Source organism: Pseudophryne corroboree, chromosome 9, assembly GCF_028390025.1.
Source record: "Pseudophryne corroboree isolate aPseCor3 chromosome 9, aPseCor3.hap2, whole genome shotgun sequence".
Taxonomy (NCBI): domain Eukaryota; kingdom Metazoa; phylum Chordata; class Amphibia; order Anura; family Myobatrachidae; genus Pseudophryne; species Pseudophryne corroboree.
This window is the reverse complement of record NC_086452.1, coordinates 222,124,908-222,140,540: the sequence shown is the minus strand read 5'-3', so window position 1 is coordinate 222,140,540 and position 15,633 is coordinate 222,124,908. Positions and strand designations below refer to the sequence as shown.

Below are 15,633 nucleotides of genomic sequence, written 5' to 3'. Positions count from 1 at the left end.
TGCCGTGGTCGGTCATGTGACCGCCAGCATCCCGAATGCCGGTATTTTATACCCAACCCTGTTATTCATATTAGTCCCTGCTCCATTAAAGCTTAGAGTCTAAATTCCTTAACATGCAAGTATACACTAGTGTTGATTTTGGCTGGTGTTAATATGAATATGCTAATACATACTGTATATAATTATGTAGGTACTCTATATTTGGCTATAATATTCCTGTGTGGGCACTAGCATATAATCACAAGGTCACTCGTCTGATTGATATATAAATATTCACAGGTATTATTATCTTTTATTTGCTAGGCACAGGAAGTAATCAAACATACTGTAAGTGTCAATATGGTCATATTTGCACCCCTGCTGGTATACTACTACATCGGTCACTCTGTACTCTTTACTAATCCCGTGGGAATTACACCACTCAAAATACTCTGGAAATGTCAGACTATCTATGTGTGTAATTTATTTTAAATACTCAAATTGTGTTTCAATATGAATAATGTTTAATGTGTACACTGTTATAAATGTTTGAAATACCCCTGAGAGGTTCAATCATTATCGCTGAATACTTTTTTATTTATACATTGGTTATCTCATGTATTATTGAGCGCCACCCAGATTATTCCTATTATTTGTTCTTTTCTAGTGGCCGGCATACCCCTACTCTGGGCGGCTGCTGATAAAGTTACTAGAGCTAACTGTACAGTGGCGTAAGTTTTTCTCAGTTGCCCGGAGGCAAGAAAAATATTGGTGCCCCCTCCCCTATATATCATCCGTGAGCCAATAACATGCCGTTTTGAGATCCAAGTAACACAGAGTAAAACCGAACCCACTTATCTCTAATTCTAACTATATGAAGCTACTACAAAACCGTTGCAACTAGGCAGATCTATGTAGGGGTCCAACCACACACTACATAGATCTGCTCATTCGCTCACAATGCTGATTATTTCTCTGACAATTCATTTGCAAGTGTCATATCCAGGATTAGAACCCACAACCTTTTACACTGGTAGCATGCAAGTTACTGATGGAGATATCTGCTCTTGCATAGGAAGTATGAGAATTCTAACTATATGAAGTTACGTGTAATTGTCAGGGAAATAACTTCTTATAGTTTCATTCTCATGTTTCCTTTATAGGAGCAAATAGCTTCATCAGTAAGGTGTCTGCTTCCAGTATATCTATAATAAAGAGGGTGTGATTTGTAAGGTGTAGTGACTACTGGGGAAGTTGGCTGCGGAAGAGATACTGGCTGCTGTCAGTTAACTTAATTGATTAATGTCGTTGAACACACATAACAGGAGGAGAGGTGCCCACCTTCAAAGCAGGAGCCCGGCAGCAGCTGACTCCGTTGCCTCCCAGAGTTCTGCCTCTGTAACTGTATCTACAACAGCATTTATTCCTTTATTAAACTGAATTGAGTGTATATACTAAAAAAAAATTTGTGGCTGTTGATATACAAATTATTATAAACTCCACTCACTATCGCGCCTGAGACCATTTCTGCTCTACATCTCCTCGATGCTGCACTACATTACTACACTACATCCCACTATACACTGCACTACATCACTACACTACATCCCCTCATATGCTGCACTACATCACACTACATCCCCTATACTCTGCACTACATTACTAAACTACATCCCACTATACACTGCACTACATTACTACACTACATTGCCCTATACACTGCACTACATCACTATGATTCATCCCCCTATAAGCTGCACTACATCACTACCCTACATCCCCTACACACTGCACTATACCACTACACTACATACCTTATATACTATATTACACGACTACACTACAACTCAAATATGCTGCACTATATCAATCCACTACATCCCCCTATACACTGCAGTACATTACTACACTACATCCCACTATACACTGCACTACATCACTACACTACATCCCCTCATATGCTGCACTACATCACACTACATCCCCTATACCAGTGGTTTCCAAACTTTTTTGAATCACGGCGCCCTAGAATATCAGAATTTTTTTCACGGCACCCCTAGGCCAAACATTTCTTATTGAGAAATTTAGAAAGAAATATTACATTAAGTAGATCGCGTTTATATGTCATCCTGAGGGTCAGTTGTCTGGTGAGGGACAAGATTTGCTTCTGTTTGGCCACATATTTTATGACTGGCAGCCACCAGTACTGGTTTTGCCTATTATATTGACCATGAATAATTTGAATTGGTCCTGGACCACCAACCCAGGGCACCCCTGCAAGTGTCCCGAGGCACCCCAGGGAGCCACGGCACACAGTTTGGGAACCTCTGCCCTATACTCTGCACTACATTACTAAACTACATCCCACAATACACTGCACTACATCACTACACTACATTGCCCTATACACTGCACTACATCACTATGATACATCCCCCTATAAGCTGCACTACATCACTACACTACATCCCCTACACACTGCACTATACCACTACACTACATACCTTATATACTATATTACAATACTACACTACAACTCAAATATGCTGCACTATATCAATCCACTACATCCCCCTATACACTGCAGTACATTAGTACACTACATCCCCTCTATATGCTGAACATCATCACTACACTACACTACATTCCCTACACACTGCACTACACCACTACACCACACCCCCCTTGTTCCCCCCACCTGCTGCTGCTGTGAGGAAATCTGTTAGGACCCATTGGAGTTCAGCACCTGGGACCCCATGCTGTCTGGAGGAAAATATCTGGGTACTCAGACAAACATTTTAAATACTGTAGTGTATATGGGACTCTTACATACCGATCACTGGAGAGTCTTTAGGTGCCCGTGTGAGGCGGGGCATCTGGGAAGCCCTGTGTGACAGGTGCTGTGTGAACCCCTATGCAGCTCAGTGTTTGCAGTGCAGGAAGATCACAGCAGCCGGGAGAGCTGGAGCCGGGGAGATTTGTGAACTATGTGCCGGCCTCCAATCTGTGCCTGTGTAGGAGGAAAGCAGGACCTGAAGGCACTGTACGAGCAGGTCAGATTAGACACTTGCTGGTATGTTCGCATCTGATGCGACCATGCCAGGCAAGTGGATAAAGGTGCAGGTGGATTTGCCCACATAAATACTACCACAAGGGCAGCAAATTAAGTACGCTGTGTACTTACTTGTACATGTCAGCACCTGTTTAATCGGGATCCTCTTTCCCGTATCATGTGTGTGGGCAAATAAGTCCCTCATCTCCATGTAGGAGCACGTTGTACATCCCAGACAGCGATACATGCCAGGTTTCCTTGTGAGAAAATTGCTTGCTTGTAAATTTAATCTAGAGACATCAGTACACACAATACTGTCCCTTATGTTTCTGCCTCTTCTGTAGCATGGTAAGATTTTCTTATTTTTGATAGATCGTAGGTGTGTATCCTGTTGTACTATGAGCCAAAGGCGACGTGCCTCTTGGGTCATCTGCAAACTGGCATTAGTATAGTCATTACCCCAAATCAAAGAGTTCAATGTCTTGTCTACATTATTTGTTGACTCAGGAATTTTAGGGGCTCCAGAGCTTTTTTCATAGCAACCTGTAAATACCTGCTATGGTAACCTTGCTGTAAAAAAATAACTCTCATTTTTTAAATGCTCCATTTCATCATCCTTCTCACTGCAAATTCTGTGCACCCATAAAAATTGTGAATACGGCAGGCCCCTTTTCAGGGGAGCAGGATGGAAACTATTAGCCTCAAGCATAGTATTACAAGCTATGGATTTTACATATAAGGAGATTGTCAATAAACTACCATCCAAGGTTATCAGATCATCTAGATAATTTATACATATATCCTGTATATCATAAGTGAATTTAATATTCACATCCTCTGAATTAGCCACATATTCATTTCTCCGAATTCCTCCTTAGTACCCAACCAGGGCCATATTAAAGCAGGGGCGACAGGGGTGGTCATCCCGGGGGCCCCCACACACAGCGGTTTGAATTGGACGAGTCTCCGGCGGCTCAGCTGTACATTAACAGCCGCCGCCGGGAGCTCCTCCATGTATAGTGAGTAGCGTGTGTACGCTCGTCCAGTGGTGTCCTGGCCGCGTATGCGCACTGGGTCTCCGGGGGGGCTCTGAACCACACGTGGGGGAAGGAAGGAGAAAGAAGCAGAGGGCCATCCTTGGAGCAGGAGTTCCACCCTCTCCCTGCCTTTCAGTTTCGTTTCTCCGTCTATCAGGTCACTCACTTTGCTATGTTGAGGAGAGCGACCTGCGGACGGGAGCAGAGCCAGCAGAGCAGCAGCACCCAGGACACCAAGGAGGAGGCAGAGCTGCAGGTCAGTAAGGAGTAAGGAGACAGTGAACACTGCCTTGTGGGAGGTTTATGGAGGAAGGGGGAGATAATGGAGGTAGATAGAGGACTGTGAGGGTAATTACAGAAGGAGGTAGAGAGAGGACTATGGGGGTAATTACAGAAGGGGGTAGAGAGAGGACTGTGGGTGTAAGTACAGGTGGGGGTGGGTAGAGGACTATAAGGAAATGGTAAATAGAGGATGGTACCGGGTAGAAAGAAGACGTAGAGGCTAAAAAGAGTTGGTAGGGGGTACATGGAAGGAGGAGGTGTGTGTGTGTGTGTGTGTGTGTGTGTGTGTGTGTGTGTCAGGAGTGCACTCGGGCATAGTTGTGGGTGCCCCCACAACTTTGTTGCCCCTGGGCCCCCACAACCCTTAATCCGGCCCTGTACCCAACCATAACATAAGCACGTTGTCTATGTACCGTGTGTAGAAATGTATATTCTTCAAGAATACCCTCCCAAAGAACATAGATCTCTCCACCCCAAACATAAACGAATTAGAAAACACCGGGGCAACACAGCTTCCCATGGCACACCCCAACATCTGAATAAAGAAAATATCAAAACAGAAAATAATTACTATCAAGGCTAAATGAAGAAGCTCCAAAAGAACGATAGATTTTCACTAGTATAATAGGGTTTATCTGTGAGCAAAGTTTTCACAGCCTCTATCCCTCTGTCCAGTGGTATGTTGGTATAGAGACTGACAACGTCAGCCGTACTCAACCAGCAGGGTGATGGAATACTACCCAAGGCTCTCAATTTAAGCAAAAAAGAATTAGTATCTCTCATATACGTGTCCTGCATCTGTACAACAGGTTGTATATAATGATCAAGGTATCTCACGACTTCATAGAAGAGCGGGTCTCTGGCAGAGACTAATGGCCTGCCAGGTAGACATGTAGCACTTTTGTGCAGTTTAAGTATTGTATAAAAAAAAACGGTTTCTTCGGATGTTCTTTTAATAATGCAGTCACTACAAATTCAGTAATATACCCTTTATCCTTTGCATCATGTAGCAGTTCTTTAAGTTCTTCCATAAATTCCAGTGTAGGATCAGCATCCAATTTACAGTACACTTAAGAATCTGAGAGTTGCCTGTAGGCCTCCTGTTTGTAATTGCTCAAATTTTGGATAACAAGTGCGCCCCCTTTATCAGCAGGGCTCACAGTAATGTCTGTGTTTGGCACTGGACCTCCACCCTTGGGCTACCAGTATACTGTATGAAAGGAGTCCTGAGTGCCGTACCTCCATTTGCTATCTACTCCCAGTCCAGGGACTGTTCAGTATATATATATATATATACAGTTCAAATGTGCTGCACTCCAGGCGGCTTATTAAAGAAGCTCCCACAAGTGCATCAGTGCGGCAACATTTCAGTACCCGTTTATTAGTGGCACTTTCGTCAGGTCAAAAGTAAATAAATAAATATATATTGACGCCTTGAAGAAGTCATCAGGACGAAACGCGTTGGGCTCTCCCTCTATGACCCTCTACCTCAAAGTTAAGACTCTCCATTATTTATTTTAGTTAGCAAACATTTTTTACTTATATATTTATATATTTATTGCTGTAAACGTTTTAGTCCTAGAAACTTGTAAATGTGTTTTTAGTACACAATCCATCCCTCCCCCCTAAAAAATTTTTTAAAATATATATTTTGTTTTTAAGATATATATTTAGTATAGCATTACACATTTTTGATCTATTTGTATTTTAACTGTACCAAATAAATTTGTATATTTTATTTTACTATATACATGGACTGATACATTTTTTTAATACACCGGTGGTCGCCAGAACCCTTATACCATTTGCTTATAAATAAATATATATATATATATATATATATATATAAATTGAACAGAAGCTGCGGCACTCAGGGTCTTAGATTCAAAAGAACTTGTATTGAAAAATTCTGTTACATAGCGCACCCGCGCCCCACCAACGTTTCGGGGAATCCAACCCCTTTGTCAAGGTGTAGGTGAAAGAAGAACCTACACCTTGACAAGAAGACGTAGAGGCTAAAAAGAGTTGGTAGGGGGTACATGGAAGGAGGAGGTGTGTGTGTGTGTGTGTGTGTGTGTGTGTGTGTGTGTGTGTGTGTGTGTGTGTGTCAGGAGTGCACTCGGGCATAGTTGTGGGTGCCCCCACAACTTTGTTGCCCCTGGGCCCCCACAACCCTTAATCCGGCCCTGTACCCAACCATAACATAAGCACGTTGTCTATGTACCGTGTGTAGAAATGTATATTCTTCAAGAATACCCTCCCAAAGAACATAGATCTCTCCACCCCAAACATAAACGAATTAGAAAACACCGGGGCAACACAGCTTCCCATGGCACACCCCAACATCTGAATAAAGAAAATATCAAAACAGAAAATAATTACTATCAAGGCTAAATGAAGAAGCTCCAAAAGAACGATAGATTTTCACTAGTATAATAGGGTTTATCTGTGAGCAAAGTTTTCACAGCCTCTATCCCTCTGTCCAGTGGTATGTTGGTATAGAGACTGACAACGTCAGCCGTACTCAACCAGCAGGGTAATGGAATACTACCCAAGGCTCTCAATTTAAGCAAAAAAGAATTAGTATCTCTCATATACGTGTCCTGCATCTGTACAACAGGTTGTATATAATGATCAAGGTATCTCACGACTTCATAGAAGAGCGGGTCTCTGGCAGAGACTAATGGCCTGCCAGGTAGACATGTAGCACTTTTGTGCAGTTTAAGTATTGTATAAAAAAAAACGGTTTCTTCGGATGTTCTTTTAATAATGCAGTCACTACAAATTCAGTAATATACCCTTTATCCTTTGCATCATGTAGCAGTTCTTTAAGTTCTTCCATAAATTCCAGTGTAGGATCAGCATCCAATTTACAGTACACTTAAGAATCTGAGAGTTGCCTGTAGGCCTCCTGTTTGTAATTGCTCAAATTTTGGATAACAAGTGCGCCCCCTTTATCAGCAGGGCTCACAGTAATGTCTGTGTTTGGCACTGGACCTCCACCCTTGGGCTACCAGTATACTGTATGAAAGGAGTCCTGAGTGCCGTACCTCCATTTGCTATCTACTCCCAGTCCAGGGACTGTTCAGTATATATATATATATATACAGTTCAAATGTGCTGCACTCCAGGCGGCTTATTAAAGAAGCTCCCACAAGTGCATCAGTGCGGCAACATTTCAGTACCCGTTTATTAGTGGCACTTTCGTCAGGTCAAAAGTAAATAAATAAATATATATTGACGCCTTGAAGAAGTCATCAGGACGAAACGCGTTGGGCTCTCCCTCTATGACCCTCTACCTCAAAGTTAAGACTCTCCATTATTTATTTTAGTTAGCGAACATTTTTTACTTATATATTTATATATTTATTGCTGTAAACGTTTTAGTCCTAGAAACTTGTATATGTGTTTTTAGTACACAATCCATCCCTCCCCCCTAAAAAATTTTTTAAAACATATATTTTGTTTTTAAGATATATATTTAGTATAGCATTACACATTTTTGATCTATTTGTATTTTAACTGTACCAAATAAATTTGTATATTTTATTTTACTATATACATGGACTGATACATTTTTTTAATACACCGGTGGTCGCCAGAACCCTTATACCATTTGCTTATAAATAAATATATATATATATATATATATATATATAAATTGAACAGAAGCTGCGGCACTCAGGGTCTTAGATTCAAAAGAACTTGTATTGAAAAATTCTGTTACATAGCGCACCCGCGCCCCACCAACGTTTCGGGGAATCCAACCCCTTTGTCAAGGTGTAGGTTCTTCTTTCACCTACACCTTGACAAAGGGGTTGGATTCCCCGAAACGTTGGTGGGGCGCGGGTGCGCTATGTAACATAATTTTTCAGTACAAGTTCTTTTGAATCTAAGACCCTGAGTGCCGCAGCTTCTGTTCAATTTATTCAGCATCTATTCTGAGGGCACCGGGGCACATAATCAGCGGAGGGAGTGCCGGGCTTTAGGACATTATATATATATATATATATATATATATATATTAAAAGAGTGATATAGTCACACCTCACAATAGAACAGTGGATCCCCTAGAGGGCTCTAAATTCTGCAAATGGATTTTCCCAATATGCAGATCACTGAATGAATTTCATGTGTCTGTGAATGGAATGTTGACAAGAGTAAACTTTTAAAGTGAAACCAGAATTATCTCAATATAATTGATTAGTCCAGTGGTTCCCAAAAATTTGAATCACAACGCCCTATAGTATCTGAATATTTTGTCATGGCACCCCTAGGCCAAAAGTTTCTTATTGACAAATTTAGAGAAAAATATTAAATTAAGTAAATTATGTTTATATGCCATCCTTAGATTCAGTTGTGTGGTGAGAGACCAGATTTGCTTCTGTTTGTGCACATATTTTATAATTGGCAGCCACAAGCACTGATAATATTAGTTGACAATAAATAGTTTGAATTGGTCCTGGACCACCAACCTGAGGTACCCCTGCAAGCGTCCTGAGGCACCCCAGGGTGCCACGGCACACAATTTAAGAACCACTGGATTAGTACTAGTGATGTGCACTGGAAATTTTTCGGGTTTTGGTTTTGGATTCGATTCCGCGGCCGTGTTTTGGATTCGTAAGCGTTTTGGCAAAACCTCCCTGAAATTTTTTTGTCGGATTCGGGTGTGTTTTGGATTCGGGTGTTTTTTTACAAAAATCCCTCAAAAACAGCTTAAATCATAGAATTTGGGGGTCATTTTGATCCCATAGTATTATTAACCTCAATAACCATAATTTCCACTCATTTCCAGTCTATTCTGAACACCTCACACCTCACAATATTATTTTTAGTCCTAAAATTTGCACCGAGGTAGCTGGATGACTAAGCTAAGCGACATAAGTGGCCGACACAAACACCTGGCCCATCTAGGAGTGGCACTGCAGTGTCAGACAGGATGGCACTTCAAAAAATAGTCCCCAAACAGCACATGATGCAAAGAAAAAAAGAGGTGCAATGAGGTAGCTGTGTGACTAAGTTTAGCGACCCAAGTGGCCGACACAAACACCTGGCCCATCTAGGAGTGGCACTGCAGTGTCAGGCAGGATGGCACTTCAAAAAAATAGTCCCCAAACAGCACATGATGCAAAGAAAAAAAGAGGCGCAATGAGGTAGCTGTGTGACTAAGCTAAGCAACCCAAGTGGCCGACACAAACAACTGGCCAATCTAGGAGTGGCACTGCAGTGTCAGACAGGATGGCAGATTTAAAAAAAAGTCCCCAAACAGCACATGATGCAAAGAAAAACAGAGGTGCAATGAGGTAGCTGTGTGACTAAGCTAAGCGACCCAAGTGGCCGACACAAACACCTGGCCAATCTAGGAGTGGCACTGCAGTGTCAGACAGGATGGCACTTAAAAAAATAGTCCCCAAACAGCACATGATGCAAAGAAAAAAAAGAGGTGCACCAAGGTCGCTGGATGGCTAAGCTAAGTGACCCAAGTGGCCGACACAAACACCTGGCCCATCTAGGAGTGGCACTGCAGTGTCAGGCAGGATGGCACTTCAAAAAATAGTCCCCAAACAGCACATGATGCAAAGAAAAAAAGAGGTGCAATGAGGTAGCTGTGTGACTAAGCTAAGCGACCCAAGTGGCCGACACAAACACCTGGCCCATCTAGGAGTGGCACTGCAGTGTCAGACAGGATGCCACTTCAAAAAATAGTCCCCAAACAGCACATGATGCAAAGAAAAAAAGAGGTGCAATGAGGTAGCTGTGTGACTAAGCTAAGTGACCCAAGTGGTCGACACAAACACCTGGCCCATCTAGGAGTGGCACTTCAGTGTCAGACAGGATGGCACTTCAAAAAATAGTCCCCAAATAGCACATGATGCAAAGAAAAAAAAGAGGTGCACCAAGGTCACTGGATGGCTAAGCTAAGCGACCCAAGTGGCTGACACAAACACCTGGCCCATCTAGGAGTGGCACTGCAGTGTCAGGCAGGATGGCACTTCAAAAAAATAGTCACCAAACAACACATGATGCAAAGAAAAAAAGAGGCGCAATGAGGTAGCTGTTTGACTAAGCTAAGCGACCCAAGTGGCCGACACAAACACCTGGCCCATCTAGGAGTGAACTGCAGTGTCAGACAGGATGGCACTTCAAATAATAGTCCCCAAACAGTACATGATGCAAAGAAAAAAAAGAGGTGCACCAAGGTCGCTGGATGGCTAAGCTAAGCGACCCAAGTGGCCGACACAAACACCTGGCCCATCTAGGAGTGGCACTGCAGTGTCAGGCAGGATGGCACTTCAAAAAAATAGTCCCCAAACAGCACATGATGCAAAGAAAAAAGAGGTGCAATGAAGTAGCTGTGTGACTAAGCTAAGCGACCCAAGTGGCCGACACAAACACCTGGCCCATCTAGGAGTGGCACTGGAGTGTCAGACAGGATGGCACTTCAAAAAATAGTCCCCAAACAGCACATGATGCAAAGAAAAAAAAGAGGTGCACCAAGGTCGCTGGATGGCTAAGCTAAGCAACCCAAGTGGCCGACACAAACACCTGGCCCATCTAGGAGTGGCACTGCAGTGTCAGGCAGGATGGCACTTCAAAAAAATAGTCCCCAAACAGCACATGATACAAAGAAAAAAAGAGGTGCAATGAGGTAGCTGTGTGACTAAGCTAAGCGACCCAAGTGGACGACACAAACACCTGGCCCATCTAGGAGTGGCACTGCAGTGTCAGACAGGATGGCACTTCAAAAATAGTCCCCAAACAGCACATGATGCAAAGAAAAAAAAGAGGTGCACCAAGGTCGCTGGATGGCTAAGCTAAGCGACCCAAGTGGCCGACACAAACACCTGGCCCATCTAGGAGTGGCACTGCAGTGTCAGGCAGGATGGCACTTCAAAAAAATAGTCCCCAAACAACACATGATGCAAAGAAAAAAAGAGGCACAATGAGGTAGCTGTGTGACTAAGCTAAGCGACCCAAGTGGCCGACACAAACACCTGGCCCATCTAGGAGTGGCACTGCAGTGTCAGACAGGATGGCACTTCAAATAATAGTCCCCAAGCAGTACATGATGCAAAGAAAAAAAAGAGGTGCACCAAGGTCGCTGGATGGCTAAGCTAAGCGACCCAAGTGGCCGACACAAACACCTGGCCCATCTATGAGTGGCACTGCAGTGTCAGACAGGATGGCACTTCAAAAAATAGTCCCCAAACAGCACATGATGCAAAGAAAAAAAAGAGGTGCACCAAGGTCGCTGGATGGCTAAGCTAAGCGACCCAAGTGGCCGACACAAACACCTGGCCCATCTAGGAGTGGCACTGCAGTGTCAGACAGGATGGCAGATTTAAAAAATAGTCCCAAAACAGCACATGATGCAAAGAAAAAAAGTGGTGCCTGACTTAAACAAACCACCTCACCATCAGAATCCTCCTTGTCAATTTCCTCCCCAGAGCCAGCAACACCCATATCCTCATCCTGGTGTACTTCAACAGTGACATCTTCAATTTGACTATCAGGAACTGGACTGCGGGTGCTCCTTCCAGCACTTGCAGGGGGCGTGCAAATGGTGGAAGGCGCAACCTCTTCCCGTCCAGTGTTGGGAAGGTCAGGCATCGCAACCGACACAATTGGACTCTCCTTGGGGATTTGTGATTTAGAAGAACGCACAGTTCTTTGCTGTGCTTTTGCCATCTTAACTCTTTTAAGTTTTCTAGCAGGAGGATGAGTGCTTCCATTCTCATGTGAAGCTGAACCACTAGCCATGAACATAGGCCAGGCCCTCAGCCGTTCCTTGCCACTCCGTGTCGTAAATGGCATATTGGCAAGTTTACGCTTCTCCTCAGATGATTTTGATTTAGATTTTTGGGTCATTTTACTGAGCTTTATTTTTTGGGATTTTACATGCTCTCTACTATGACATTGGGCATCGGCCTTGGCAGACGACGTTGATGGCATTTCATCGTCTCGGCCATGACTAGTGGCAGCAGCTTCAGCACGAGGTGGAAGTGGATCTTGATCTTTCACTATTTTACCCTCCACATTTTTGTTCTCCGTTTTTTAATGTGTGGAATTATATGCCAGTAATATATCAATAGCAATGGCCTACTACTATAAATACTGCGCACAACTGAAATGCACCACAGGTATGGATGGATAGTATACTTGACGACACAGAGGTAGTAAGAGCAGTGGCCTTCTGTACTGTACTGCTATATAGTATATACTGGTGGTCAGCAAACTGTGCAAAACTGAAATGCACCACAGGTATGGATGGATAGTATACTTGAAGACACAGAGGTAGGTAGAGCAGTGGCCTTCTGTACCGTACTGCTATATAGTATATACTGGTGGTCAGCAAACTGTGCAAAACTGAAATGCACCACAGGTATGGATGGATAGTATACTTGACGACACAGAGGTAGGTAGAGCAGTGGCCTTCTGTACCGTACTGCTATATAGTATATACTGGTGGTCAGCAAACTGTGCAAAACTTAAATGCACCACAGGTATGGATGGATAGTATACTTGACGACACAGAGGTAGGTAGAGCAGTGGACTACTGTACCGTACTGCTATATATATAGTTATACTGGTGGTCAGCAAACTGTGCAAAACTGAAATACACCACAGGTATGGATGGATAGTATACTTGACGACACAGAGGTAGGTAGAGCAGTGGCCTACTGTACCGTATTGCTATATATTATATACTGGTGGTCAGCAAACTGTGCAAAACTGAAATGCACCACAGGTATGGATGGATAGTATACTTGACGACACAGAGGTAGGTAGAGCAGTGGACTTCTGTACCGTACTGCTATATAGTATATACTGGTGGTCAGCAAACTGTGCAAAACTGAAATGCACCACAGGTATGGATGGATAGTATACTTGACGACACAGAGGTAGGTAGAGCAGTGGACTACTGTACCATACTGCTATATATATATATAGTTATACTGGTGGTCAGCAAAATTCTGCACTGTCCTCCTACTAGTATATATACTACAGCACAGCTATGGAGCGTTTTTCAGGCAGAGAACGTATCACTGGTCACTGGTCAGCAAAACTCTGCACTGTTCTTCTACTATATAATACTACTGGTCCCCAGTCCCCACAATAAAGCAATTAGCACACTGAGCACAGGTATTTGCAGCACACTGAGCACAGTCAGATATGGAGCGTTTTTCAGGCAGAGAACGTAGATATTTGCACTTGCAGCACACTGAGCTCAGATATTTGCAGCTCACTGAGCACAGATATTTGCAGCACAATTTGCAGCCCACTGAACATAGAAACTGAGAGGACGCCAGCCACGTCCTCTCACGATCATCTCCAATGCACGAGTGAAAAATGGCGGCGACGCGCGGCTCCTTATATAGAATACGAATCTCGCGAGAATCCGACCGCGGGATGATGACGTTCGGGCGCGCTCGGGTTAACCGAGCAAGGCGGGAGGATCCGAGTTGCTCGGACCCGTGCAAAAAAAGGTGAAGTTCGGGCGGGTTCGGATCCCGAGGATCCGAACCCGCGCATCACTAATTAGTACCTTCTTTTTGAGTCACCAAGGGCATCCATATGAAGCCTGGAATAAATATCAGTCCTGGCTGCAGTGGTGTCCACTGGTGATTACTATCTATACATCATCCAGCCAATCACTTTGCTTATGCAGAAGGCCACCATCTTTACACATATAAATATATGGTCATGTACAATTATGTCGCAAATGCAGAAAAGTAGATTTTATCTGACATAATATAAAAACAGTGAAAAACATTTTGTTCCAATAAGTTACAGACACAGTGGCACCATGGCAGAACAAGAGAGTGGTGGGCCCAGGTGCAACAATATTCTTAGGACCCCATCGCCCAACTCCCACCTTCCCTCACCCCGTTGTTTGTGGAAATGGAGTATGGGAGACCACTAACAGGTGACAATGATGCAACTAATCTAGTTACAAGTTACAACATACAGTAACATAAAAAAGATGTTACTAACATCTTATACTTACAACTCAATATAAAAAATAATAATAAAAATAAATACATAATTTTCCGCCACCCACAAGTAATGCTGCACAAAAAAACAACATTTTTTGTTTGTCTAATGCCCTATAGGGAATGTTGTTGGGACCCCAGCAGTCAGAATGCCGACGACGGAATCCCGACACCTGTTAGAATGACGACACCGGTATCTGGGATCTTGACCGTAAGTATCTCGGGGAGGTTAGCGTTAGGCTGTGGGGGGAGGTTTAGGGTTAAGGGAAGGGAGAGGATTAGAGTTAGCTACCTCCTACGCCCCTGTCGAGGTTCCAAACTGAGGGATGCCGGTGTCGGTATTCTGACCGTAGGCATCCTGACTGCCGGTATCCCCTAAGAGGCTGGATATATATTGTGCAAAAGTTCATTTATTTCAGTAATTCAATTTAAAAGGTGAATTTAATATGTTATATAGACTCATTGGGGAGATTCGAATGTTTGAAAAGTCAGTTGGGTGTCTGTTTTTTCCTATCTAATAGACAGGTAAAAACAGACAGCCAACCGACTTTTCAAACATCTGAATTCCCCCCATTACATGCAAAGTGAGATATTTCAAGCCTTTATTTATTATAATTTTGATGATTGGGGCTTACACCTTAAGATAACCCCAAATCCAAAATCTCAGAAAGTTAGAATATTACATAAAATCAATAAAAAAGGATTTTAAATACAGAAATGTCAGCTCTCTGAAAAGTATAATCATGCATATGTACTCATTACTGTACTTTGTTTGGGTCCCTTTTGCATTATTTACTGCCTCAATGCGGCGTGGCATGGATTCTATCACACTGTGGCACTTCTGAGGTGTTATGGAAGACCAGGAAGCTTAAATAGCGGCCTTCAGCTCTATTGCATTGCTTGGTCTCATGTCTCTCATCTTTCTCTTGGCAATGCCCCATAGATTCTCTTTGGGGTTCAGGTCATGCGAGTTTGCTGGCCAATCCAGCACAGTAATCCCACAGTCATTGAACCAGGTTTTGGTACATTTGTCAGTGTGGGCAGGTGCCAAGTCCTGCTGGAAAATTAAGTCAGAATCTCCATAAAGCTTGTCTGCTGATTGAAGCATGAACTGCTCTAAAATGTCCTGGTAGACGGCTGCGTTGACTCTGGACTTAATAAAGCACAGTGGACCAACACCAGCAGATGACTGGACTTCAAGCATATTGGATAGTGTGCCTCTCCATTCTTCCTCCATACTCTGGAACCAGAGCTGGCCCTAACCAATATGATGCCCTAGGCAAGATTT

General features: G+C 43.2%; 1 protein-coding gene across 2 annotated transcripts in view; it reads right to left on the bottom strand.

Moving 5' to 3' along the window:
• Positions 1-15,633, bottom strand: part of PTPRC (protein tyrosine phosphatase receptor type C) — a 494,588-nt gene that overhangs the window by 241,066 nt on the left and 237,889 nt on the right. The gene's annotated exons all lie outside the window — the stretch shown is intronic.